At 38.4% G+C, this 23,062-nt stretch overlaps 25 non-coding genes across 25 annotated transcripts; all 25 read left to right on the top strand.

Moving 5' to 3' along the window:
* The first annotated feature begins 1,305 nt into the window (after positions 1–1,305).
* On the top strand, positions 1,306–1,388 carry trnal-caa (transfer RNA leucine (anticodon CAA)). The gene has a single exon. It is a non-coding gene; the product is annotated as a tRNA-Leu (tRNA).
* Positions 1,389–2,135: 747 nt separating this feature from the next.
* On the top strand, positions 2,136–2,218 carry trnal-uaa (transfer RNA leucine (anticodon UAA)). Its single transcript has one exon. It is a non-coding gene; the product is annotated as a tRNA-Leu (tRNA).
* A 747-nt stretch (positions 2,219–2,965) lies between these two features.
* Positions 2,966–3,048, top strand: trnal-caa (transfer RNA leucine (anticodon CAA)). Its single transcript has one exon. It is a non-coding gene; the product is annotated as a tRNA-Leu (tRNA).
* Positions 3,049–3,794: 746 nt separating this feature from the next.
* Positions 3,795–3,877, top strand: trnal-caa (transfer RNA leucine (anticodon CAA)). The gene has a single exon. It is a non-coding gene; the product is annotated as a tRNA-Leu (tRNA).
* Positions 3,878–4,624: 747 nt separating this feature from the next.
* trnal-uaa (transfer RNA leucine (anticodon UAA)) lies at positions 4,625–4,707 on the top strand. The gene has a single exon. It is a non-coding gene; the product is annotated as a tRNA-Leu (tRNA).
* Positions 4,708–5,454: 747 nt separating this feature from the next.
* trnal-uaa (transfer RNA leucine (anticodon UAA)) lies at positions 5,455–5,537 on the top strand. Its single transcript has one exon. It is a non-coding gene; the product is annotated as a tRNA-Leu (tRNA).
* A 747-nt stretch (positions 5,538–6,284) lies between these two features.
* Positions 6,285–6,367, top strand: trnal-caa (transfer RNA leucine (anticodon CAA)). Its single transcript has one exon. It is a non-coding gene; the product is annotated as a tRNA-Leu (tRNA).
* Positions 6,368–7,113: 746 nt separating this feature from the next.
* On the top strand, positions 7,114–7,196 carry trnal-caa (transfer RNA leucine (anticodon CAA)). Its single transcript has one exon. It is a non-coding gene; the product is annotated as a tRNA-Leu (tRNA).
* Positions 7,197–7,943: 747 nt separating this feature from the next.
* On the top strand, positions 7,944–8,026 carry trnal-caa (transfer RNA leucine (anticodon CAA)). Its single transcript has one exon. It is a non-coding gene; the product is annotated as a tRNA-Leu (tRNA).
* Positions 8,027–8,773: 747 nt separating this feature from the next.
* Positions 8,774–8,848, top strand: trnal-uaa (transfer RNA leucine (anticodon UAA)). The gene has a single exon. It is a non-coding gene; the product is annotated as a tRNA-Leu (tRNA).
* A 747-nt stretch (positions 8,849–9,595) lies between these two features.
* On the top strand, positions 9,596–9,678 carry trnal-uaa (transfer RNA leucine (anticodon UAA)). Its single transcript has one exon. It is a non-coding gene; the product is annotated as a tRNA-Leu (tRNA).
* Positions 9,679–10,424: 746 nt separating this feature from the next.
* trnal-caa (transfer RNA leucine (anticodon CAA)) lies at positions 10,425–10,507 on the top strand. Its single transcript has one exon. It is a non-coding gene; the product is annotated as a tRNA-Leu (tRNA).
* Positions 10,508–11,254: 747 nt separating this feature from the next.
* trnal-uaa (transfer RNA leucine (anticodon UAA)) lies at positions 11,255–11,337 on the top strand. The gene has a single exon. It is a non-coding gene; the product is annotated as a tRNA-Leu (tRNA).
* A 747-nt stretch (positions 11,338–12,084) lies between these two features.
* On the top strand, positions 12,085–12,167 carry trnal-uaa (transfer RNA leucine (anticodon UAA)). Its single transcript has one exon. It is a non-coding gene; the product is annotated as a tRNA-Leu (tRNA).
* Positions 12,168–13,742: 1,575 nt separating this feature from the next.
* trnal-caa (transfer RNA leucine (anticodon CAA)) lies at positions 13,743–13,825 on the top strand. The gene has a single exon. It is a non-coding gene; the product is annotated as a tRNA-Leu (tRNA).
* A 747-nt stretch (positions 13,826–14,572) lies between these two features.
* Positions 14,573–14,655, top strand: trnal-uaa (transfer RNA leucine (anticodon UAA)). The gene has a single exon. It is a non-coding gene; the product is annotated as a tRNA-Leu (tRNA).
* Positions 14,656–15,402: 747 nt separating this feature from the next.
* trnal-caa (transfer RNA leucine (anticodon CAA)) lies at positions 15,403–15,485 on the top strand. The gene has a single exon. It is a non-coding gene; the product is annotated as a tRNA-Leu (tRNA).
* Positions 15,486–16,232: 747 nt separating this feature from the next.
* trnal-uaa (transfer RNA leucine (anticodon UAA)) lies at positions 16,233–16,315 on the top strand. The gene has a single exon. It is a non-coding gene; the product is annotated as a tRNA-Leu (tRNA).
* Positions 16,316–17,890: 1,575 nt separating this feature from the next.
* Positions 17,891–17,973, top strand: trnal-caa (transfer RNA leucine (anticodon CAA)). Its single transcript has one exon. It is a non-coding gene; the product is annotated as a tRNA-Leu (tRNA).
* A 747-nt stretch (positions 17,974–18,720) lies between these two features.
* trnal-uaa (transfer RNA leucine (anticodon UAA)) lies at positions 18,721–18,803 on the top strand. The gene has a single exon. It is a non-coding gene; the product is annotated as a tRNA-Leu (tRNA).
* Positions 18,804–19,550: 747 nt separating this feature from the next.
* trnal-caa (transfer RNA leucine (anticodon CAA)) lies at positions 19,551–19,633 on the top strand. Its single transcript has one exon. It is a non-coding gene; the product is annotated as a tRNA-Leu (tRNA).
* Positions 19,634–20,380: 747 nt separating this feature from the next.
* trnal-uaa (transfer RNA leucine (anticodon UAA)) lies at positions 20,381–20,463 on the top strand. Its single transcript has one exon. It is a non-coding gene; the product is annotated as a tRNA-Leu (tRNA).
* A 747-nt stretch (positions 20,464–21,210) lies between these two features.
* trnal-uaa (transfer RNA leucine (anticodon UAA)) lies at positions 21,211–21,293 on the top strand. Its single transcript has one exon. It is a non-coding gene; the product is annotated as a tRNA-Leu (tRNA).
* A 747-nt stretch (positions 21,294–22,040) lies between these two features.
* Positions 22,041–22,123, top strand: trnal-caa (transfer RNA leucine (anticodon CAA)). The gene has a single exon. It is a non-coding gene; the product is annotated as a tRNA-Leu (tRNA).
* Positions 22,124–22,870: 747 nt separating this feature from the next.
* On the top strand, positions 22,871–22,953 carry trnal-uaa (transfer RNA leucine (anticodon UAA)). Its single transcript has one exon. It is a non-coding gene; the product is annotated as a tRNA-Leu (tRNA).
* Positions 22,954–23,062: the final 109 nt, after the last annotated feature.

The raw sequence follows: 23,062 nt of genomic DNA, 5'->3' as shown, positions 1-23,062 counted from the left end.
CCAAAAAAACTGACTGTGTGCTCCTCATTCCAATTTCACTGGGCTCTTGATCGTTCTCTATTTACACCAGGATGGCTGAGTGGTTTAGACATTGGAATTAAAATCCAATGAACAGTATGTTCTTGTGGGTACCAACCCCATTCCTGGAAAAAGTTTACTTTGGATGTAATCAATCCTCCTTTCACTATTTTACATTTAGCGTGGATCGAATCTGAAAGAAATGACAATGAAAAGTTCTTCCATTTTGACTCAGCTCTTGTTAATCTTTTAGAAACACCTGGATGGCAGTTTGTTTAAGGCGTTAGACTTATGATCTAAATTAAAATGTTCTTGTTGGTTCGAAATCTACATCTGGTAGAACGTTTGATTTGGATGTAATCAAGTTTCATTTACATATTGTCTGGATCAAAGCCCAAAAATCTGACTGTGTGCTCCTTATTTCATTTTGACTGGGCTCTTGATTTTGGGTTCTTTGCACCAGGATGGCCGAGAGGTTAAGGCGTTGCCCTCAAGATCTAATGGACATATGTCCTCGTGGGTTCGAACCCCACTCCTGGTAGAAGTTGTTCTTTGATTTGGATGCTATCAATTGACATTTCACTCATTGGAAATTTGTTTGGATCAAAGCTGAAAGAATTGACGTTGTTTCCCATATTCCGACTTGACTCAGCAAGTGTTTATCCGTTAAAAACACAAAAGATGGCTGAGTGGTTAGGGTGTTAGAGTCATTATCAACTTAATTGTTATTCTTTTTGCTTCGAAACCCCATTCTTGTATTAAGTTTGATTTGGATGTCAACAAGTCTCGTTTAGATATTGTCTGGCTCAAAGCCAAAATAACTGACTGTGTGCTCCTCATTCCAATTTCACTGGGCTCTTGATCGTATCTTATCTACACCAGGATGGCTGAGTGGTTTAGACATTGGAATAAAAATCCAATGAACATTATGTTCTCATGGGTACCAACCCATTCCTGGAAAAAGTTTACTTTAGATGTAATCAACCCTCCTTTCACTCATTTACATTTAGCGTGGATCAAATCTGAAAGAATTGATTATGACAAGTTCTTCCATTTTGACTCAGCTCTTGTTAATCTTTTAGAAACACCTGCATGGCAGTGTGTTAAAGGTGTTAGACTCATGATTGAAATTAAAATGTTCTTGTTGGTTCGAGACCTACATCTGGTAGAACGTTTGATTTGGATGTAATCAAGTTTCATTTACATATTGTCTGGATCAAAGCCAAAAGACCTGACTGTGTCCTCCTTATTTCATTTTGACTGGGCTCTTGATTTTGGGTTCTTTACACCAGGATGGCCGAGAGGTTAAGGCGTTGGCCTCAAGATCTAATGGACATATGTCCTCGTGGGTTCGAACCCCACTCCTGGTAGAAGTTTGTCTTTGTTTTGGATGTTATCAATTGACATTTCACTCATTGGAAATTTTTTTGGATCAAAGCTGAAAGAATTGACGTTGTTTCCCATATTCCGACTTGACTCAGCAAGTGTTTATCCGTTAAAAACACAAAAGATGGCTGAGTGGTTATGGTGTTAGAGTCATTATCAACTTAATTGTTATTCTTTTTGCTTCGAAACCCCATTCTTGTATTAAGTTTGATTTGGATGTCAACAAGTCTCGTTTAGATATTGTCTGGCTCAAAGCCAAAATAACTGACTGTGTGCTCCTCATTCCAATTTCACTGGGCTCTTGATCGTACTCTATTTACTCCAGGACGGCTGAGTGGTTTAGACATTGGAATTAAAGTCCAATGAACAGTATGTTCTTGTGGGTACCAACCCCATTCCTGGAAAAAGTTTACTTTGGATGTAATCAACCCTCCTTTCACTCATTTACATTTAGCGTGGATCGAATCTGAAAGAAATGACAACGACAAGTTCTTCCATTTTGACTCAGCTCTTGTTAATCTTTTAGAAACACCTGGATGGCAGTGTGTTTAAGGCGTTAGACTCATGATCGAAATTAAAATGTTCTTGTTGGTTCGAAATCTACATCTGGTAGAACGTTTGATTTGGACGTAATCAAGTTTCATTTACATATTGTCTGGATCAAAGGCAAAAAATCTGACTGTGTGCTCCTTATTCCATTTTGACTGGGCCCTTGATTTCCTGTTCTTTACACCAGGATGGCCGAGAGTTTAAGGCGTTGGACTTAAGATCCAATGGACATATGTCCTCGTCGGTTCGAACCCCACTCTTGGTACAAGTTTGTCTTTGATTTGGATGTTGTCATTTGTCCTTTCACTCATTGGAAATTTGTTTGGATCAAAGCTGAAAGAATTGACTTTGTTCCCCTTATTCCGACTTGACTCAGCAAGTGTTTATCCTTTAAAAACACAAAAATGGCTGAGTGTTTAGGGTGTTAGAGTCATTATCAACTTAATTGTTATTCTTTTTGCTTCGAAACCCCATTCTTGTATTAAGTTTGATTTGGATGTCAACAAGTCTCGTTTAGATATTGTCTGGCTCAAAGCCAAAAAAAACTGACTGTGTGCTCCTCATTCCAATTTCACTGGGCTCTTGATCGTACTCTATTTACACCAGGATGGCTGAGTGGTTTAGACATTGGAATTAAAGTCCAATGAACAGTATGTTCTTGTGGGTGCCAACGCCATTCCTGGAAAAAGTTTACTTTGGATGTAATCAACCCTCCTTTCACTCTTTTACATTTAGCGTGGATCGAATCTGAAAGAAATGACAATGAAAAGTTCTTCCATTTTGACTCAGCTCTTGTTAATCTTTTAGAAACACCTGCATGGCAGTGTGTTAAAGGTGTTAGACTCATGATTGAAATTAAAATGTTCTTGTTGGTTCGAGACCTACATCTGGTAGAACGTTTGATTTGGATGTAATCAAGTTTCATTTACATATTGTCTGGATCAAAGCCAAAAGACCTGACTGTGTCCTCCTTATTTCATTTTGACTGGGCTCTTGATTTTGAGTTAATTACACCAGGATGGCCGAGAGGTTAAGGTGTTGGACTCAAGATCTAATGGACATATGTCCTCGTGGATTCGAACCCCACTCCTGGTAGAAGGTTGTCTATGATTTGGATGTTATCAATTGACCTTTAACTCATTGGAAATTTGTTTGGATCAAAGCTGAAAGAATTGACTTTGATTCCCATATTCCGACTTGACTCAGCAAGTGTTTATCCTTTAAAAACACAAAAGATGCCTGAGTGGTTAAGGTGTTAGAGTCATTATCAACTTAATTGTTATTCTTTTTGCTTCGAAACCCCATTCTTGTATTAAGTTTGATTTGGATGTCAAAAAGTCTCGTTTAGATATTGTCTGGCTCAAAGCCAAAATAACTGACTGTGTACTCCTCATTCCAATTTCACTGGGCTCTTGATCGTATCTTATCTACACCAGGATGGCTGAGTGGTTTAGACATTGGAATAAAAATCCTATGAACATTATGTTCTCATGGGTACCAACCCATTCCTGGAAAAAGTTTACTTTAGATGTAATCAACCCTCCTTTCACTCATTTACATTTAGCGTGGATCAAATCTGAAAGAATTGATTATGACAAGTTCTTCCATTTTGACTCAGCTCTTGTTAATCTTTTAGAAACACCTGCATGGCAGTGTGTTAAAGGTGTTAGACTCATGATTGAAATTAAAATGTTCTTGTTGGTTCGAAATCTACATCTGGTAGAACATTTGATTTGGATGTAGTCAAGTTTTATTTACATATTGTCTGGATCAAAGCCAAAAAATCTGACTGTGTGCTCCTTATTCCATTTTGACTGGGCCCTTGATTTTGTGTTCTTTACACCAGGATGGCCGAGAGGTTAAGGCGTTGGACTCAAGATCCAATGGACATATGTCCTCGTGGGTTCGAACCCCACTCCTGGTAGAAGTTTGTCTTAGATTTGGATGTTGTCATTTGTCCTTTCACTCATTGGAAATTTGTTTGGATCAAAGCTGAAAGAATTGACTTTGTTCCCCTTATTCCGACTTGACTCAGCAAGTGTTTATCCGTTAAAAACACAAAAGATGGCTGAGTGGTTATGGTGTTAGAGTCATTATCAACTTAATTGTTATTCTTTTTGCTTCGAAACCCCATTCTTGTATTAAGTTTGATTTGGATGTCAACAAGTCTCGTTTAGATATTGTCTGGCTCAAAGCCAAAATAACTGACTGTGTGCTCCTCATTCCAATTTCACTGGGCTCTTGATCGTACTCTATTTACTCCAGGGCGGCTGAGTGGTTTAGACATTGGAATTAAAGTCCAATGAACAGTATGTTCTTGTGGGTACCAACCCCATTCCTGGAAAAAGTTTACTTTGGATGTAATCAACCCTCCTTTCACTCATTTACATTTAGCGTGGATCGAATCTGAAAGAAATGACAACGACAAGTTCTTCCATTTTGACTCAGCTCTTGTTAATCTTTTAGAAACACCTGGATGGCAGTGTGTTTAAGGCGTTAGACTCATGATCGAAATTAAAATGTTCTTGTTGGTTCGAAATCTACATCTGGTAGAACGTTTGATTTGGACGTAATCAAGTTTCATTTACATATTGTCTGGATCAAAGGCAAAAAATCTGACTGTGTGCTCCTTATTCCATTTTGACTGGGCCCTTGATTTTCTGTTCTTTACACCAGGATGGCCGAGAGGTTAAGGCGTTGGACTTAAGATCCAATGGACATATGTCCTCGTCGGTTCGAACCCCACTCTTGGTACAAGTTTGTCTTTGATTTGGATGTTGTCATTTGTCCTTTCACTCATTGGAAATTTGTTTGGATCAAAGCTGAAAGAATTGACTTTGTTCCCCTTATTCCGACTTGACTCAGCAAGTGTTTATCCTTTAAAAACACAAAAATGGCTGAGTGTTTAGGGTGTTAGAGTCATTATCAACTTAATTGTTATTCTTTTTGCTTCGAAACCCCATTCTTGTATTAAGTTTGATTTGGATGTCAACAAGTCTCGTTTAGATATTGTCTGGCTCAAAGCCAAAAAAAACTGACTGTGTGCTCCTCATTCCAATTTCACTGGGCTCTTGATCGTACTCTATTTACACCAGGATGGCTGAGTGGTTTAGACATTGGAATTAAAGTCCAATGAACAGTATGTTCTTGTGGGTGCCAACGCCATTCCTGGAAAAAGTTTACTTTGGATGTAATCAACCCTCCTTTCACTCTTTTACATTTAGCGTGGATCGAATCTGAAAGAAATGACAATGAAAAGTTCTTCCATTTTGACTCAGCTCTTGTTAATCTTTTAGAAACACCTGGATGGCAGTGTGTTTAAGGCGTTAGACTCATGATCGAAATTAAAATGTTCTTGTTGGTTCGAAATCTACATCTGGTAGAACGTTTGATTTGGACGTAATCAAGTTTCATTTACATATTGTCTGGATCAAAGGCAAAAAATCTGACTGTGTGCTCCTTATTCCATTTTGACTGGGCCCTTGATTTTGTGTTCTTTACACCAGGATGGCCGAGAGGTTAAGGCGTTGGACTTAAGATCCAATGGACATATGTCCTCGTGGGTTCGAACCCCACTCCTGGTAGAAGTTTTTCTTTGATTTGGATGTTGTCATTTGTCCTTTCACTCATTGGAAATTTGTTTGGATCAAAGCTGAAAGAATTGACTTTGTTCCCCTTATTCCGACTTTACTCAGCAAGTGTTTATCCTTTAAAAACACAAAAGATGGTTGAGTGTTTAGGGTTTTAGAGTCATTATCAACTTAATTGTTATTCTTTTTGCTTCGAAACCCCATTCTTGTATTAAGTTTGATTTGGATGTCAACAAGTCTCGTTTAGATATTGTCTGGCTCAAAGCCAAAAAAACTGACTGTGTGCTCCTCATTCCAATTTCACTGGGCTCTTGATTGTCTCTTACCTACACCAGGATGGCTGAGTGGTTTAGACATTGGAATAAAAATCCAATGAACAGTATGTTCTCATGGGTACCAACCCAATTCCTGGAAAAAGTTTACTTTAGATGTAATCAACCCTCCTTTCACTCATTCACATTTAGTGTGGATCAAATCTGAAAGAATTGATTATGACAAATTCTTCCATTTTGACTCAGCTCTTGTTAATCTTTTAGAAACACCTGGATGGCAGTGTGTTAAAGGCGTTAGACTCATGATTGAAATTAAAATGTTCTTGTTGGTTCGAGACCTACATCTGGTAGAACGTTTGATTTGGATGTAATCAAGTTTCATTTACATATTGTCTGGATCAAAGCCAAAAGACCTGACTGTGTCCTCCTTATTTCATTTTGACTGGGCTCTTGATTTTGAGTTAATTACACCAGGATGGCCGAGAGGTTAAGGTGTTGGACTCAAGATCTAATGGACATATGTCCTCGTGGATTCGAACCCCACTCCTGGTAGAAGGTTGTCTATGATTTGGATGTTATCAATTGACCTTTAACTCATTGGAAATTTGTTTGGATCAAAGCTGAAAGAATTGACTTTGATTCCCATATTCCGACTTGACTCAGCAAGTGTTTATCCTTTAAAAACACAAAAGATGCCTGAGTGGTTAAGGTGTTAGAGTCATTATCAACTTAATTGTTATTCTTTTTGCTTCGAAACCCCATTCTTGTATTAAGTTTGATTTGGATGTCAAAAAGTCTCGTTTAGATATTGTCTGGCTCAAAGCCAAAATAACTGACTGTGTGCTCCTCATTCCAATTTCACTGGGCTCTTGATCGTATCTTATCTACACCAGGATGGCTGAGTGGTTTAGACATTGGAATAGAAATCCTATGAACATTATGTTCTCATGGGTACCAACCCATTCCTGGAAAAAGTTTACTTTAGATGTAATCAACCCTCCTTTCACTCATTTACATTTAGCGTGGATCAAATCTGAAAGAATTGATTATGACAAGTTCTTCCATTTTGACTCAGCTCTTGTTAATCTTTTAGAAACACCTGCATGGCAGTGTGTTAAAGGTGTTAGACTCATGATTGAAATTAAAATGTTCTTGTTGGTTCGAGACCTACATCTGGTAGAACGTTTGATTTGGATGTAGTCAAGTTTTATTTACATATTGTCTGGATCAAAGCCAAAAGACCTGACTGTGTCCTCCTTATTTCATTTTGACTGGGCCCTTGATTTTGTGGCCTTTACGCCAGGATGGCCGAGAGGTTAATGCGTTGGACTCAAGATCTAATGGACATATGTCCTCGTGGATTCGAACCCCACTCCTGGTAGAAGTTTGTCTATGATTTGGATGTTATCAATTGACCTTTAACTCATTGGAAATTTGTTTGGATCAAAGCTGAAAGAATTGACTTTGATTCCCATATTCCGACTTGACTCAGCAAGTGTTTATCCTTTAAAAACACAAAAGATGCCTGAGTGGTTAAGGTGTTAGAGTCATTATCAACTTAATTGTTATTCTTTTTGCTTCGAAACCCCATTCTTGTATTAAGTTTGATTTGGATGTCAACAAGTCTCGTTTAGATATTGTCTGGCTCAAAGCCAAAATAACTGACTGGGGGCTCCTCATTCCAATTTCACTGGGCTCTTGATCGTACTCTATTTACACCAGGACGGCTGAGTGGTTTAGACATTGGAATTAAAGTCCAATGAACAGTATGTTCTTGTGGGTACCAACCCCATTCCTGGAAAAAGTTTACTTTGGATGTAATCAACCCTCCTTTCACTCATTTACATTTAGCGTGGATCGAATCTGAAAGAAATGACAACGACAAGTTCTTCCATTTTGACTCAGCTCTTGTTAATCTTTTAGAAACACCTGGATGGCAGTGTGTTTAAGGCGTTAGACTCATGATCGAAATTAAAATGTTCTTGTTGGTTCGAAATCTACATCTGGTAGAACGTTTGATTTGGACGTAATCAAGTTTCATTTACATATTGTCTGGATGAAAGGCAAAAAATCTGACTGTGTGCTCCTTATTCCATTTTGACTGGGCCCTTGATTTTGTGTTCTTTACACCAGGATGGCCGAGAGGTTAAGGCGTTGGACTCAAGATCCAATGGACATATGTCCTCGTGGGTTCGAACCCCACTCCTGGTAGAAGTTTGTCTTAGATTTGGATGTTGTCATTTGTCCTTTCACTCATTGGAAATTTGTTTGGATCAAAGCTGAAAGAATTGACTTTGTTCCCCTTATTCCGACTTGACTCAGCAAGTGTTTATCCTTTAAAAACACAAAAATGGCTGAGTGTTTAGGTTGTTAGAGTCATTATCAACTTAATTGTTATTCTTTTTGCTTCGAAACCCCATTCTTGTATTAAGTTTGATTTGGATGTCAACAAGTCTCGTTTAGATATTGTCTGGCTCAAAGCCAAAAAAAACTGACTGTGTGCTCCTCATTCCAATTTCACTGGGCTCTTGATCGTACTCTATTTACACCAGGATGGCTGAGTGGTTTAGACATTGGAATTAAAGTCCAATGAACAGTATGTTCTTGTGGGTGCCAACGCCATTCCTGGAAAAAGTTTACTTTGGATGTAATCAACTCTCCTTTCACTCTTTTACATTTAGCGTGGATCGAATCTGAAAGAAATGACAATGAAAAGTTCTTCCATTTTGACTCAGCTCTTGTTAATCTTTTAGAAACACCTGGATGGCAGTGTGTTTAAGGCGTTAGACTCATGATCGAAATTAAAATGTTCTTGTTGGTTCGAAATCTACATCTGGTAGAACGTTTGATTTGGATGTAATCAAGTTTCATTTACATATTGTCTGGATCAAAGGCAAAAAATCTGACTGTGTGCTCCTTATTCCATTTTGACTGGGCCCTTGATGTTGTGTTCTTTACACCAGGATGGCCGAGAGGTTAAGGCGTTTGACTTAAGCTCAAATGGACATGTGGGTTCGAACCCCACTCCTGGTAGAAGTTTGTCTTTGATTTGGATTTTGTCAATTGTCCTTCCACTCATTGGAAATTTGTTTGGATCAAAGCTGAAAGAATTGACTTTGTTCCCCTTATTCCGACTTGACTCAGCACGTGTTTATCCTTTAAAAACACAAAAGATGGCTGAGTGTTTAGGGTGTTAGAGTCATTATCAACTTAATTGTTATTCTTTTTGCTTCGAAACCCCATTCTTGTATTAAGTTTGATTTGGATGTCAACAAGTCTCGTTTAGATATTGTCTGGCTCAAAGCCAAAATAACTGACTGTGTGCTCCTCATTCCAATTTCACTGGGCTCTTGATCGTACTCTATTTACACCAGGACGGCTGAGTGGTTTAGACATTGGAATTAAAGTCCAATGAACAGTATGTTCTTGTGGGTACCAACCCCATTCCTGGAAAAAGTTTACTTTGGATGTAATCAACCCTCCTTTCACTCATTTACATTTAGCGTGGATCGAATCTGAAAGAAATGACAACGACAAGTTCTTCCATTTTGACTCAGCTCTTGTTAATCTTTTAGAAACACCTGGATGGCAGTGTGTTTAAGGCGTTAGACTCATGATCGAAATTAAAATGTTCTTGTTGGTTCGAAATCTACATCTGGTAGAACGTTTGATTTGGACGTAATCAAGTTTCATTTACATATTGTCTGGATCAAAGGCAAAAAATCTGACTGTGTTCTCCTTATTCCATTTTGACTGGGCCCTTGATTTTCTGTTCTTTACACCAGGATGGCCGAGAGGTTAAGGCGTTGGACTTAAGATCCAATGGACATATGTCCTCGTCGGTTCGAACCCCACTCTTGGTACAAGTTTGTCTTTGATTTGGATGTTGTCATTTGTCCTTTCACTCATTGGAAATTTGTTTGGATCAAAGCTGAAAGAATTGACTTTGTTCCCCTTATTCCGACTTGACTCAGCAAGTGTTTATCCTTTAAAAACACAAAAATGGCTGAGTGTTTAGGGTGTTAGAGTCATTATCAACTTAATTGTTATTCTTTTTGCTTCGAAACCCCATTCTTGTATTAAGTTTGATTTGGATGTCAACAAGTCTCGTTTAGATATTGTCTGGCTCAAAGCCAAAAAAAACTGACTGTGTGCTCCTCATTCCAATTTCACTGGGCTCTTGATCGTACTCTATTTACACCAGGATGGCTGAGTGGTTTAGACATTGGAATTAAAATCCAATGAACAGTATGTTCTTGTGGGTACCAACCCCATTCCTGGAAAAAGTTTACTTTGGATGTAATCAACCCTCCTTTCACTCTTTTACATTTAGCGTGGATCGAATCTGAAAGAAATGACAATGAAAAGTTCTTCCATTTTGACTCAGCTCTTGTTAATCTTTTAGAAACACCTGGATGGCAGTTTGTTTAAGGCGTTAGACTCATGATCTAAATTAAAATGTTCTTGTTGTTTCGAAATCTACATCTGGTAGAACGTTTGATTTGGATGTAATCAAGTTTCATTTACATATTGTCTGGTTCAAGCAAAAAAATCTGACTGTGTGCTCCTTATTCCATTTTGACTGGGCCCTTGATCTTCTCTTCTTTTCACCAGGATGGCCGAGATGTTAAGGCGTTGGACTCAAGATGCAATGGACATATGTCCTCGTGGGTTCGAACCCCGCTCCTGGTAGAAGTTTATCTTTGCTTTGGATTTTGTCAGTTGTCCTTTCACTCATTGGAAATTTGTTTGGATCAAAGCTGAAAGAATTTACTTTGTTCCCCTTATTCCGACTTTACTCAGCAAGTGTTTATCCTTTAAAAACACAAAAGATGCCTGAGTGGTTAAGGTGTTAGAGTCATTATCAACTCAATTGTTGTTCTTCTTGCTTCGAAACCCCATTCTTGTATTAAGTTTAATTTGGATGTCAACAAGTCTCGTTTAGATATTGTCTGGCTCAAAGCCAAAAAAAATGACTGTGTGCTCCTCATTCCAATTTCACTGGGCTCTTGATCGTTCTCTATTTACACCAGGATGGCTGAGTGGTTTAGACATTGGAATTAAAATCCAATGAACAGTATGTTCTTGTGGGTACCAACCCCATTCCTGGAAAAAGTTTACTTTGGATGTAATCAATCCTCCTTTCACTATTTTACATTTAGCGTGGATCGAATCTGAAAGAAATGACAATGAAAAGTTCTTCCATTTTGACTCAGCTCTTGTTAATCTTTTAGAAACACCTGGATGGCAGTTTGTTTAAGGCGTTAGACTTATGATCTAAATTAAAATGTTCTTGTTGGTTCGAAATCTACATCTGGTAGAACGTTTGATTTGGATGTAATCAAGTTTCATTTACATATTGTCTGGATCAAAGCCCAAAAATCTGACTGTGTGCTCCTTATTCCATTTTGACTGTGCCCTTGATTTTCTGTTCTTTACACCAGGATGGCCGAGAGGTTAAGGCGTTAGACTTAAGATCCAATGGACATATGTCCTCGTGGGTACGAACCCCACTCCTGGTAGAAGTTTGTCTTTGATTTGGATTTTGTCAATTGTCCTTCCACTCATTGGAAATTTGTTTGGATCAAAGCTGAAAGAATTGACTTTGTTTCCCATATTCCGACTTGACTCAGCAAGTGTTTATCCTTTAAAAACTCAAAAGATGGCTGAGTGGTTAAGGTGTTAGAGTCATTATCAACTCAATTGTTGTTCTTCTTGCTTCGAAACCCCATTCTTGTATTAAGTTTGATTTGGATGTCAACAAGTCTCGTTTAGATATTGTCTGGCTGAAAGCCCAAAAAACTGACTGTGTGCTCCTCATTCCAATTTCACTGGGCTCTTGATCGTACTCTATTTACACCAGGATGGCTGAGTGGTTTAGACATTGGAATTAAAGTCCAATGAACAGTATGTTCTTGTGGGTACCAACCCCATTCCTGGAAAAAGTTTACTTTGGATGTAATCAACCCTCCTTTCACTCTTTTACATTTAGCGTGGATCGAATCTGAAAGAAATGACAATGAAAAGTTCTTCCATTTTGACTCAGCTCTTGTTAATCTTTTAGAAACACCTGGATGGCAGTGTGTTTAAGGCATTAGACTCATGATCTAATTTAAAATGTTCTTGTTGGTTCGAAATCTACATCTGGTAGAACGTTTGATTTGGATGTAGTCAAGTTTCATTTACATATTGTCTGGATCAAAGGCAAAAAATCTGACTGTGTGCTCCTTATTCCATTTTGACTGGGCCCTTGATTTTGTGTTCTTTACACCAGGATGGCCGAGAGGTTAAGGCGTTGGACTTAAGATCCAATGGACATATGTCCTCGTGGGTTCGAACCCCACTCCTGGTAGAAGTTTGTCTTTGATTTGGATGTTATCAATTGACCTTTCACTCATTGGAAATTTGTTTGGATCAAAGCTGAAAGAATTGACGTTGTTACCCATATTCCGACTTGACTCAGCAAGTGTTTATCCTTTAAAAACACAAAAGATGGCTCAGTGGTTTGGGTGTTAGAGTCATTATCAACTTAATTGTTATTCTTTTTGCTTCGAAACCCCATTCTTGTATTAAGTTTGATTTGGATGTCAACAAGTCTCGTTTAGATATTGTCTGGCTCAAAGCCAAAATAACTGACTGTGTGCTCCTCATTCCAATTTCACTGGGCTCTTGTTCGTATCTTATCTACACCAGGATGGCTGAGTGGTTTAGACATTGGAATAAAAATCCTATGAACATTATGTTCTCATGGGTACCAACCAATTCCTGGAAAAAGTTTACTTTAGATGTAATCAACCCTCCTTTCACTCATTTACATTTAGCGTGGATCAAATCTGAAAGAATTGATTATGACAAGTTCTTCCATTTTGACTCAGCTCTTGTTAATCTTTTAGAAACACCTGCATGGCAGTGTGTTAAAGGTGTTAGACTCATGATTGAAATTAAAATGTTCTTGTTGGTTCGAGACCTACATCTGGTAGAACGTTTGATTTGGATGTAGTCAAGTTTTATTTACATATTGTCTGGATCAAAGCCAAAAGACCTGACTGTGTCCTCCTTATTTCATTTTGACTGGGCTCTTGATTTTGGGTTCTTTACACCAGGATGGCCGAGAGGTTAAGCCGTTGCCCTCAAGATCTAATGGACATATGTCCTCGTGGGTTCGAACCCCACTCCTGGTAGAAGTTGTTCTTTGATTTGGATGTTATCAATTGACATTTCACTCATTGGACATTTGTTTGGATCAAAGCTGAAAGAATTGACGTTGTTTCCCATATTCCGACTTGACTCAGCAAGTGTTTATCCGTTAAAAACACAAAAGATGGCTGAGTGGTTAGGGTGTTAGAGTCATTATCAACTTAATTGTTATTCTTTTTGCTTCGAAACCCCATTCTTGTATTAAGTTTGATTTGGATGTCAACAAGTCTCGTTTAGATATTGTCTGGCTCAAAGCCAAAATAACTGACTGTGTGCTCCTCATTCCAATTTCACTGGGCTCTTGATCGTATCTTATCTACACCAGGATGGCTGAGTGGTTTAGACATTGGAATAAAAATCCAATGAACATTATGTTCTCATGGGTACCAACCCATTCCTGGAAAAAGTTTACTTTAGATGTAATCAACCCTCCTTTCACTCATTTACATTTAGCGTGGATCAAATCTGAAAGAATTGATTATGACAAGTTCTTCCATTTTGACTCAGCTCTTGTTAATCTTTTAGAAACACCTGCATGGCAGTGTGTTAAAGGTGTTAGACTCATGATTGAAATTAAAATGTTCTTGTTGGTTCGAGACCTACATCTGGTAGAACGTTTGATTTGGATGTAATCAAGTTTCATTTACATATTGTCTGGATCAAAGCCAAAAGACCTGACTGTGTCCTCCTTATTTCATTTTGACTGGGCTCTTGATTTTGGGTTCTTTACACCAGGATGGCCGAGAGGTTAAGGCGTTGGCCTCAAGATCTAATGGACATATGTCCTCGTGGGTTCGATCCCCACTCCTGGTAGAAGTTGTTCTTTGATTTGGATGTTATCAATTGACATTTCACTCATTGGAAATTTTTTTGGATCAAAGCTGAAAGAATTGACGTTGTTTCCCATATTCCGACTTGACTCAGCAAGTGTTTATCCGTTAAAAACACAAAAGATGGCTGAGTGGTTATGGTGTTAGAGTCATTATCAACTTAATTGTTATTCTTTTTGCTTCGAAACCCCATTCTTGTATTAAGTTTGATTTGGATGTCAACAAGTCTCGTTTAGATATTGTCTGGCTCAAAGCCAAAATAACTGACTGTGTGCTCCTCATTCCAATTTCACTGGGCTCTTGATCGTACTCTATTTACTCCAGGACGGCTGAGTGGTTTAGACATTGGAATTAAAGTCCAATGAACAGTATGTTCTTGTGGGTACCAACCCCATTCCTGGAAAAAGTTTACTTTGGATGTAATCAACCCTCCTTTCACTCATTTACATTTAGTGTGGATCGAATCTGAAAGAAATGACAACGACAAGTTCTTCCATTTTGACTCAGCTCTTGTTAATCTTTTAGAAACACCTGGATGGCAGTGTGTTTAAGGCGTTAGACTCATGATCGAAATTAAAATGTTCTTGTTGGTTCGAAATCTACATCTGGTAGAACGTTTGATTTGGACGTAATCAAGTTTCATTTACATATTGTCTGGATCAAAGGCAAAAAATCTGACTGTGTGCTCCTTATTCCATTTTGACTGGGCCCTTGATTTTCTGTTCTTTACACCAGGATGGCCGAGAGGTTAAGGCGTTGGACTTAAGATCCAATGGACATATGTCCTCGTCGGTTCGAACCCCACTCTTGGTACAAGTTTGTCTTTGATTTGGATGTTGTCATTTGTCCTTTCACTCATTGGAAATTTGTTTGGATCAAAGCTGAAAGAATTGACTTTGTTCCCCTTATTCCGACTTGACTCAGCAAGTGTTTATCCTTTAAAAACACAAAAATGGCTGAGTTTTTAGGGTGTTAGAGTCATTATCAACTTAATTGTTATTCTTTTTGCTTCGAAACCCCATTCTTGTATTAAGTTTGATTTGGATGTCAACAAGTCTCGTTTAGATATTGTCTGGCTCAAAGCCAAAAAAAACTGACTGTGTGCTCCTCATTCCAATTTCACTGGGCTCTTGATCGTACTCTATTTACACCAGGATGGCTGAGTGGTTTAGACATTGGAATTAAAGTCCAATGAACAGTATGTTCTTGTGGGTGCCAACGCCATTCCTGGAAAAAGTTTACTTTGGATGTAATCAACCCTCCTTTCACTCTTTTACATTTAGCGTGGATCGAATCTGAAAGAAATGACAATGAAAAGTTCTTCCATTTTGACTCAGCTCTTGTTAATCTTTTAGAAACACCTGCATGGCAGTGTGTTAAAGGTGTTAGACTCATGATTGAAATTAAAATGTTCTTGTTGGTTCGAGACCTACATCTGGTAGAACGTTTGATTTGGATGTAATCAAGTTTCATTTACATATTGTCTGGATCAAAGCCAAAAGACCTGACTGTGTCCTCCTTATTTCATTTTGACTGGGCTCTTGATTTTGGGTTCTTTACACCAGGATGGCCGAGAGGTTAAGGCGTTGGCCTCAAGATCTAATGGACATATGTCCTCGTGGGTTCGAACCCCACTCCTGGTAGAAGTTGTTCTTTGATTTGGATGTTATCAATTGACATTTCACTCATTGGAAATTTGTTTGGATCAAAGCTGAAAGAATTGACGTTGTTTCCCATATTCCGACTTGACTCAGCAAGTGTTTATCCGTTAAAAACACAAAAGATGGCTGAGTGGTTATGGTGTTAGAGTCATTATCAACTTAATTGTTATTCTTTTTGCTTAGAAACCCCATTCTTGTATTAAGTTTGATTTGGATGTCAACAAGTCTCGTTTAGATATTGTCTGGCTGAAAGCCCAAAAAACTGACTGTGTGCTCCTCATTCCAATTTCACTGGGCTCTTGATCGTACTCTATTTACACCAGGATGGCTGAGTGGTTTAGACATTGGAATTAAAGTCCAATGAACAGTATGTTCTTGTGGGTACCAACCCCATTCCTGGAAAAAGTTTACTTTGGATGTAATCAACCCTCCTTTCACTCTTTTACATTTAGCGTGGATCGAATCTGAAAGAAATGACAATGAAAAGTTCTTCCATTTTGACTCAGCTCTTGTTAATCTTTTAGAAACACCTGGATGGCAGTGTGTTTAAGGCATTAGACTCATGATCTAATTTAAAATGTTCTTGTTGGTTCGAAATCTACATCTGGTAGAACGTTTGATTTGGATGTAGTCAAGTTTCATTTACATATTGTCTGGATCAAAGGCAAAAAATCTGACTGTGTGCTCCTTATTCCATTTTGACTGGGCCCTTGATTTTGTGTTCTTTACACCAGGATGGCCGAGAGGTTAAGGCGTTGGACTTAAGATCCAATGGACATATGTCCTCGTGGGTTCGAACCCCACTCCTGGTAGAAGTTTGTCTTTGATTTGGATGTTATCAATTGACCTTTCACTCATTGGAAATTTGTTTGGATCAAAGCTGAAAGAATTGACGTTGTTACCCATATTCCGACTTGACTCAGCAAGTGTTTATCCTTTAAAAACACAAAAGATGGCTCAGTGGTTTGGGTGTTAGAGTCATTATCAACTTAATTGTTATTCTTTTTGCTTCGAAACCCCATTCTTGTATTAAGTTTGATTTGGATGTCAACAAGTCTCGTTTAGATATTGTCTGGCTCAAAGCCAAAATAACTGACTGTGTGCTCCTCATTCCAATTTCACTGGGCTCTTGTTCGTATCTTATCTACACCAGGATGGCTGAGTGGTTTAGACATTGGAATAAAAATCCTATGAACATTATGTTCTCATGGGTACCAACCAATTCCTGGAAAAAGTTTACTTTAGATGTAATCAACCCTCCTTTCACTCATTTACATTTAGCGTGGATCAAATCTGAAAGAATTGATTATGACAAGTTCTTCCATTTTGACTCAGCTCTTGTTAATCTTTTAGAAACACCTGCATGGCAGTGTGTTAAAGGTGTTAGACTCATGATTGAAATTAAAATGTTCTTGTTGGTTCGAGACCTACATCTGGTAGAACGTTTGATTTGGATGTAGTCAAGTTTTATTTACATATTGTCTGGATCAAAGCCAAAAGACCTGACTGTGTCCTCCTTATTTCATTTTGACTGGGCTCTTGATTTTGGGTTCTTTACACCAGGATGGCCGAGAGGTTAAGGCGTTGCCCTCAAGATCTAATGGACATATGTCCTCGTGGGTTCGAACCCCACTCCTGGTAGAAGTTGTTCTTTGATTTGGATGTTATCAATTGACATTTCACTCATTGGACATTTGTTTGGATCAAAGCTGAAAGAATTGACGTTGTTTCCCATATTCCGACTTGACTCAGCAAGTGTTTATCCGTTAAAAACACAAAAGATGGCTGAGTGGTTAGGGTGTTAGAGTCATTATCAACTTAATTGTTATTCTTTTTGCTTCGAAACCCCATTCTTGTATTAAGTTTGATTTGGATGTCAACAAGTCTCGTTTAGATATTGTCTGGCTCAAAGCCAAAATAACTGACTGTGTGCTCCTCATTCCAATTTCACTGGGCTCTTGATCGTATCTTATCTACACCAGGATGGCTGAGTGGTTTAGACATTGGAATAAAAATCCAATGAACATTATGTTCTCATGGGTACCAACCCATTCCTGGAAAAAGTTTACTTTAGATGTAATCAACCCTCCTTTCACTCATTTACATTTAGCGTGGATCAAATCTGAAAGAATTGATTATGACAAGTTCTTCCATTTTGACTCAGCTCTTGTTAATCTTTTAGAAACACCTGCATGGCAGTGTGTTAAAGGTGTTAGACTCATGATTGAAATTAAAATGTTCTTGTTGGTTCGAGACCTACATCTGGTAGAACGTTTGATTTGGATGTAATCAAGTTTCATTTACATATTGTCTGGATCAAAGCCAAAAGACCTGACTGTGTCCTCCTTATTTCATTTTGACTGGGCTCTTGATTTTGGGTTCTTTACACCAGGATGGCCGAGAGGTTAAGGCGTTGGCCTCAAGATCTAATGGACATATGTCCTCGTGGGTTCGATCCCCACTCCTGGTAGAAGTTGTTCTTTGATTTGGATGTTATCAATTGACATTTCACTCATTGGAAATTTTTTTGGATCAAAGCTGAAAGAATTGACGTTGTTTCCCATATTCCGACTTGACTCAGCAAGTGTTTATCCGTTAAAAACACAAAAGATGGCTGAGTGGTTATGGTGTTAGAGTCATTATCAACTTAATTGTTATTCTTTTTGCTTCGAAACCCCATTCTTGTATTAAGTTTGATTTGGATGTCAACAAGTCTCGTTTAGATATTGTCTGGCTCAAAGCCAAAATAACTGACTGTGTGCTCCTCATTCCAATTTCACTGGGCTCTTGATCGTACTCTATTTACTCCAGGACGGCTGAGTGGTTTAGACATTGGAATTAAAGTCCAATGAACAGTATGTTCTTGTGGGTACCAACCCCATTCCTGGAAAAAGTTTACTTTGGATGTAATCAACCCTCCTTTCACTCATTTACATTTAGTGTGGATCGAATCTGAAAGAAATGACAACGACAAGTTCTTCCATTTTGACTCAGCTCTTGTTAATCTTTTAGAAACACCTGGATGGCAGTGTGTTTAAGGCGTTAGACTCATGATCGAAATTAAAATGTTCTTGTTGGTTCGAAATCTACATCTGGTAGAACGTTTGATTTGGACGTAATCAAGTTTCATTTACATATTGTCTGGATCAAAGGCAAAAAATCTGACTGTGTGCTCCTTATTCCATTTTGACTGGGCCCTTGATTTTCTGTTCTTTACACCAGGATGGCCGAGAGGTTAAGGCGTTGGACTTAAGATCCAATGGACATATGTCCTCGTCGGTTCGAACCCCACTCTTGGTACAAGTTTGTCTTTGATTTGGATGTTGTCATTTGTCCTTTCACTCATTGGAAATTTGTTTGGATCAAAGCTGAAAGAATTGACTTTGTTCCCCTTATTCCGACTTGACTCAGCAAGTGTTTATCCTTTAAAAACACAAAAATGGCTGAGTTTTTAGGGTGTTAGAGTCATTATCAACTTAATTGTTATTCTTTTTGCTTCGAAACCCCATTCTTGTATTAAGTTTGATTTGGATGTCAACAAGTCTCGTTTAGATATTGTCTGGCTCAAAGCCAAAAAAAACTGACTGTGTGCTCCTCATTCCAATTTCACTGGGCTCTTGATCGTACTCTATTTACACCAGGATGGCTGAGTGGTTTAGACATTGGAATTAAAGTCCAATGAACAGTATGTTCTTGTGGGTGCCAACGCCATTCCTGGAAAAAGTTTACTTTGGATGTAATCAACCCTCCTTTCACTCTTTTACATTTAGCGTGGATCGAATCTGAAAGAAATGACAATGAAAAGTTCTTCCATTTTGACTCAGCTCTTGTTAATCTTTTAGAAACACCTGCATGGCAGTGTGTTAAAGGTGTTAGACTCATGATTGAAATTAAAATGTTCTTGTTGGTTCGAGACCTACATCTGGTAGAACGTTTGATTTGGATGTAATCAAGTTTCATTTACATATTGTCTGGATCAAAGCCAAAAGACCTGACTGTGTCCTCCTTATTTCATTTTGACTGGGCTCTTGATTTTGGGTTCTTTACACCAGGATGGCCGAGAGGTTAAGGCGTTGGCCTCAAGATCTAATGGACATATGTCCTCGTGGGTTCGAACCCCACTCCTGGTAGAAGTTGTTCTTTGATTTGGATGTTATCAATTGACATTTCACTCATTGGAAATTTGTTTGGATCAAAGCTGAAAGAATTGACGTTGTTTCCCATATTCCGACTTGACTCAGCAAGTGTTTATCCGTTAAAAACACAAAAGATGGCTGAGTGGTTATGGTGTTAGAGTCATTATCAACTTAATTGTTATTCTTTTTGCTTAGAAACCCCATTCTTGTATTAAGTTTGATTTGGATGTCAACAAGTCTCGTTTAGATATTGTCTGGCTGAAAGCCCAAAAAACTGACTGTGTGCTCCTCATTCCAATTTCACTGGGCTCTTGATCGTACTCTATTTACACCAGGATGGCTGAGTGGTTTAGACATTGGAATTAAAGTCCAATGAACAGTATGTTCTTGTGGGTACCAACCCCATTCCTGGAAAAAGTTTACTTTGGATGTAATCAACCCTCCTTTCACTCTTTTACATTTAGCGTGGATCGAATCTGAAAGAAATGACAATGAAAAGTTCTTCCATTTTGACTCAGCTCTTGTTAATCTTTTAGAAACACCTGGATGGCAGTGTGTTTAAGGCATTAGACTCATGATCTAATTTAAAATGTTCTTGTTGGTTCGAAATCTACATCTGGTAGAACGTTTGATTTGGATGTAGTCAAGTTTCATTTACATATTGTCTGGATCAAAGGCAAAAAATCTGACTGTGTGCTCCTTATTCCATTTTGACTGGGCCCTTGATTTTGTGTTCTTTACACCAGGATGGCCGAGAGGTTAAGGCGTTGGACTTAAGATCCAATGGACATATGTCCTCGTGGGTTCGAACCCCACTCCTGGTAGAAGTTTGTCTTTGATTTGGATGTTATCAATTGACCTTTCACTCATTGGAAATTTGTTTGGATCAAAGCTGAAAGAATTGACGTTGTTTCCCATATTCCGACTTGACTCAGCAAGTGTTTATCCGTTAAAAACACAAAAGATGGCTGAGTGGTTATGGTGTTAGAGTCATTATCAACTTAATTGTTATTCTTTTTGCTTCGAAACCCCATTCTTGTATTAAGTTTGATTTGGATGTCAACAAGTCTCGTTTAGATATTGTCTGGCTCAAAGCCAAAATAACTGACTGTGTGCTCCTCATTCCAATTTCACTGGGCTCTTGATCGTACTCTATTTACTCCAGGACGGCTGAGTGGTTTAGACATTGGAATTAAAGTCCAATGAACAGTATGTTCTTGTGGGTACCAACCCCATTCCTGGAAAAAGTTTACTTTGGATGTAATCAACCCTCCTTTCACTCATTTACATTTAGTGTGGATCGAATCTGAAAGAAATGACAACGACAAGTTCTTCCATTTTGACTCAGCTCTTGTTAATCTTTTAGAAACACCTGGATGGCAGTGTGTTTAAGGCGTTAGACTCATGATCGAAATTAAAATGTTCTTGTTGGTTCGAAATCTACATCTGGTAGAACGTTTGATTTGGACGTAATCAAGTTTCATTTACATATTGTCTGGATCAAAGGCAAAAAATCTGACTGTGTGCTCCTTATTCCATTTTGACTGGGCCCTTGATTTTCTGTTCTTTACACCAGGATGGCCGAGAGGTTAAGGCGTTGGACTTAAGATCCAATGGACATATGTCCTCGTCGGTTCGAACCCCACTCTTGGTACAAGTTTGTCTTTGATTTGGATGTTGTCATTTGTCCTTTCACTCATTGGAAATTTGTTTGGATCAAAGCTGAAAGAATTGACTTTGTTCCCCTTATTCCGACTTGACTCAGCAAGTGTTTATCCTTTAAAAACACAAAAATGGCTGAGTTTTTAGGGTGTTAGAGTCATTATCAACTTAATTGTTATTCTTTTTGCTTCGAAACCCCATTCTTGTATTAAGTTTGATTTGGATGTCAACAAGTCTCGTTTAGATATTGTCTGGCTCAAAGCCAAAAAAAACTGACTGTGTGCTCCTCATTCCAATTTCACTGGGCTCTTGATCGTACTCTATTTACACCAGGATGGCTGAGTGGTTTAGACATTGGAATTAAAGTCCAATGAACAGTATGTTCTTGTGGGTGCCAACGCCATTCCTGGAAAAAGTTTACTTTGGATGTAATCAACCCTCCTTTCACTCTTTTACATTTAGCGTGGATCGAATCTGAAAGAAATGACAATGAAAAGTTCTTCCATTTTGACTCAGCTCTTGTTAATCTTTTAGAAACACCTGCATGGCAGTGTGTTAAAGGTGTTAGACTCATGATTGAAATTAAAATGTTCTTGTTGGTTCGAGACCTACATCTGGTAGAACGTTTGATTTGGATGTAATCAAGTTTCATTTACATATTGTCTGGATCAAAGCCAAAAGACCTGACTGTGTCCTCCTTATTTCATTTTGACTGGGCTCTTGATTTTGGGTTCTTTACACCAGGATGGCCGAGAGGTTAAGGCGTTGGCCTCAAGATCTAATGGACATATGTCCTCGTGGGTTCGAACCCCACTCCTGGTAGAAGTTGTTCTTTGATTTGGATGTTATCAATTGACATTTCACTCATTGGAAATTTGTTTGGATCAAAGCTGAAAGAATTGACGTTGTTTCCCATATTCCGACTTGACTCAGCAAGTGTTTATCCGTTAAAAACACAAAAGATGGCTGAGTGGTTATGGTGTTAGAGTCATTATCAACTTAATTGTTATTCTTTTTGCTTAGAAACCCCATTCTTGTATTAAGTTTGATTTGGATGTCAACAAGTCTCGTTTAGATATTGTCTGGCTGAAAGCCCAAAAAACTGACTGTGTGCTCCTCATTCCAATTTCACTGGGCTCTTGATCGTACTCTATTTACACCAGGATGGCTGAGTGGTTTAGACATTGGAATTAAAGTCCAATGAACAGTATGTTCTTGTGGGTACCAACCCCATTCCTGGAAAAAGTTTACTTTGGATGTAATCAACCCTCCTTTCACTCTTTTACATTTAGCGTGGATCGAATCTGAAAGAAATGACAATGAAAAGTTCTTCCATTTTGACTCAGCTCTTGTTAATCTTTTAGAAACACCTGGATGGCAGTGTGTTTAAGGCATTAGACTCATGATCTAATTTAAAATGTTCTTGTTGGTTCGAAATCTACATCTGGTAGAACGTTTGATTTGGATGTAGTCAAGTTTCATTTACATATTGTCTGGATCAAAGGCAAAAAATCTGACTGTGTGCTCCTTATTCCATTTTGACTGGGCCCTTGATTTTGTGTTCTTTACACCAGGATGGCCGAGAGGTTAAGGCGTTGGACTTAAGATCCAATGGACATATGTCCTCGTGGGTTCGAACCCCACTCCTGGTAGAAGTTTGTCTTTGATTTGGATGTTATCAATTGACCTTTCACTCATTGGAAATTTGTTTGGATCAAAGCTGAAAGAATTGACGTTGTTACCCATATTCCGACTTGACTC

Source organism: Salmo salar, chromosome 27 (genome assembly GCF_965601325.2).
Source record: "Salmo salar chromosome 27, fSalSal1, whole genome shotgun sequence".
Lineage (NCBI taxonomy): Eukaryota > Metazoa > Chordata > Actinopteri > Salmoniformes > Salmonidae > Salmo > Salmo salar.
Note: the sequence above shows the minus strand (reverse complement) of the source record. Positions and strands in the feature narration are given on the sequence as shown.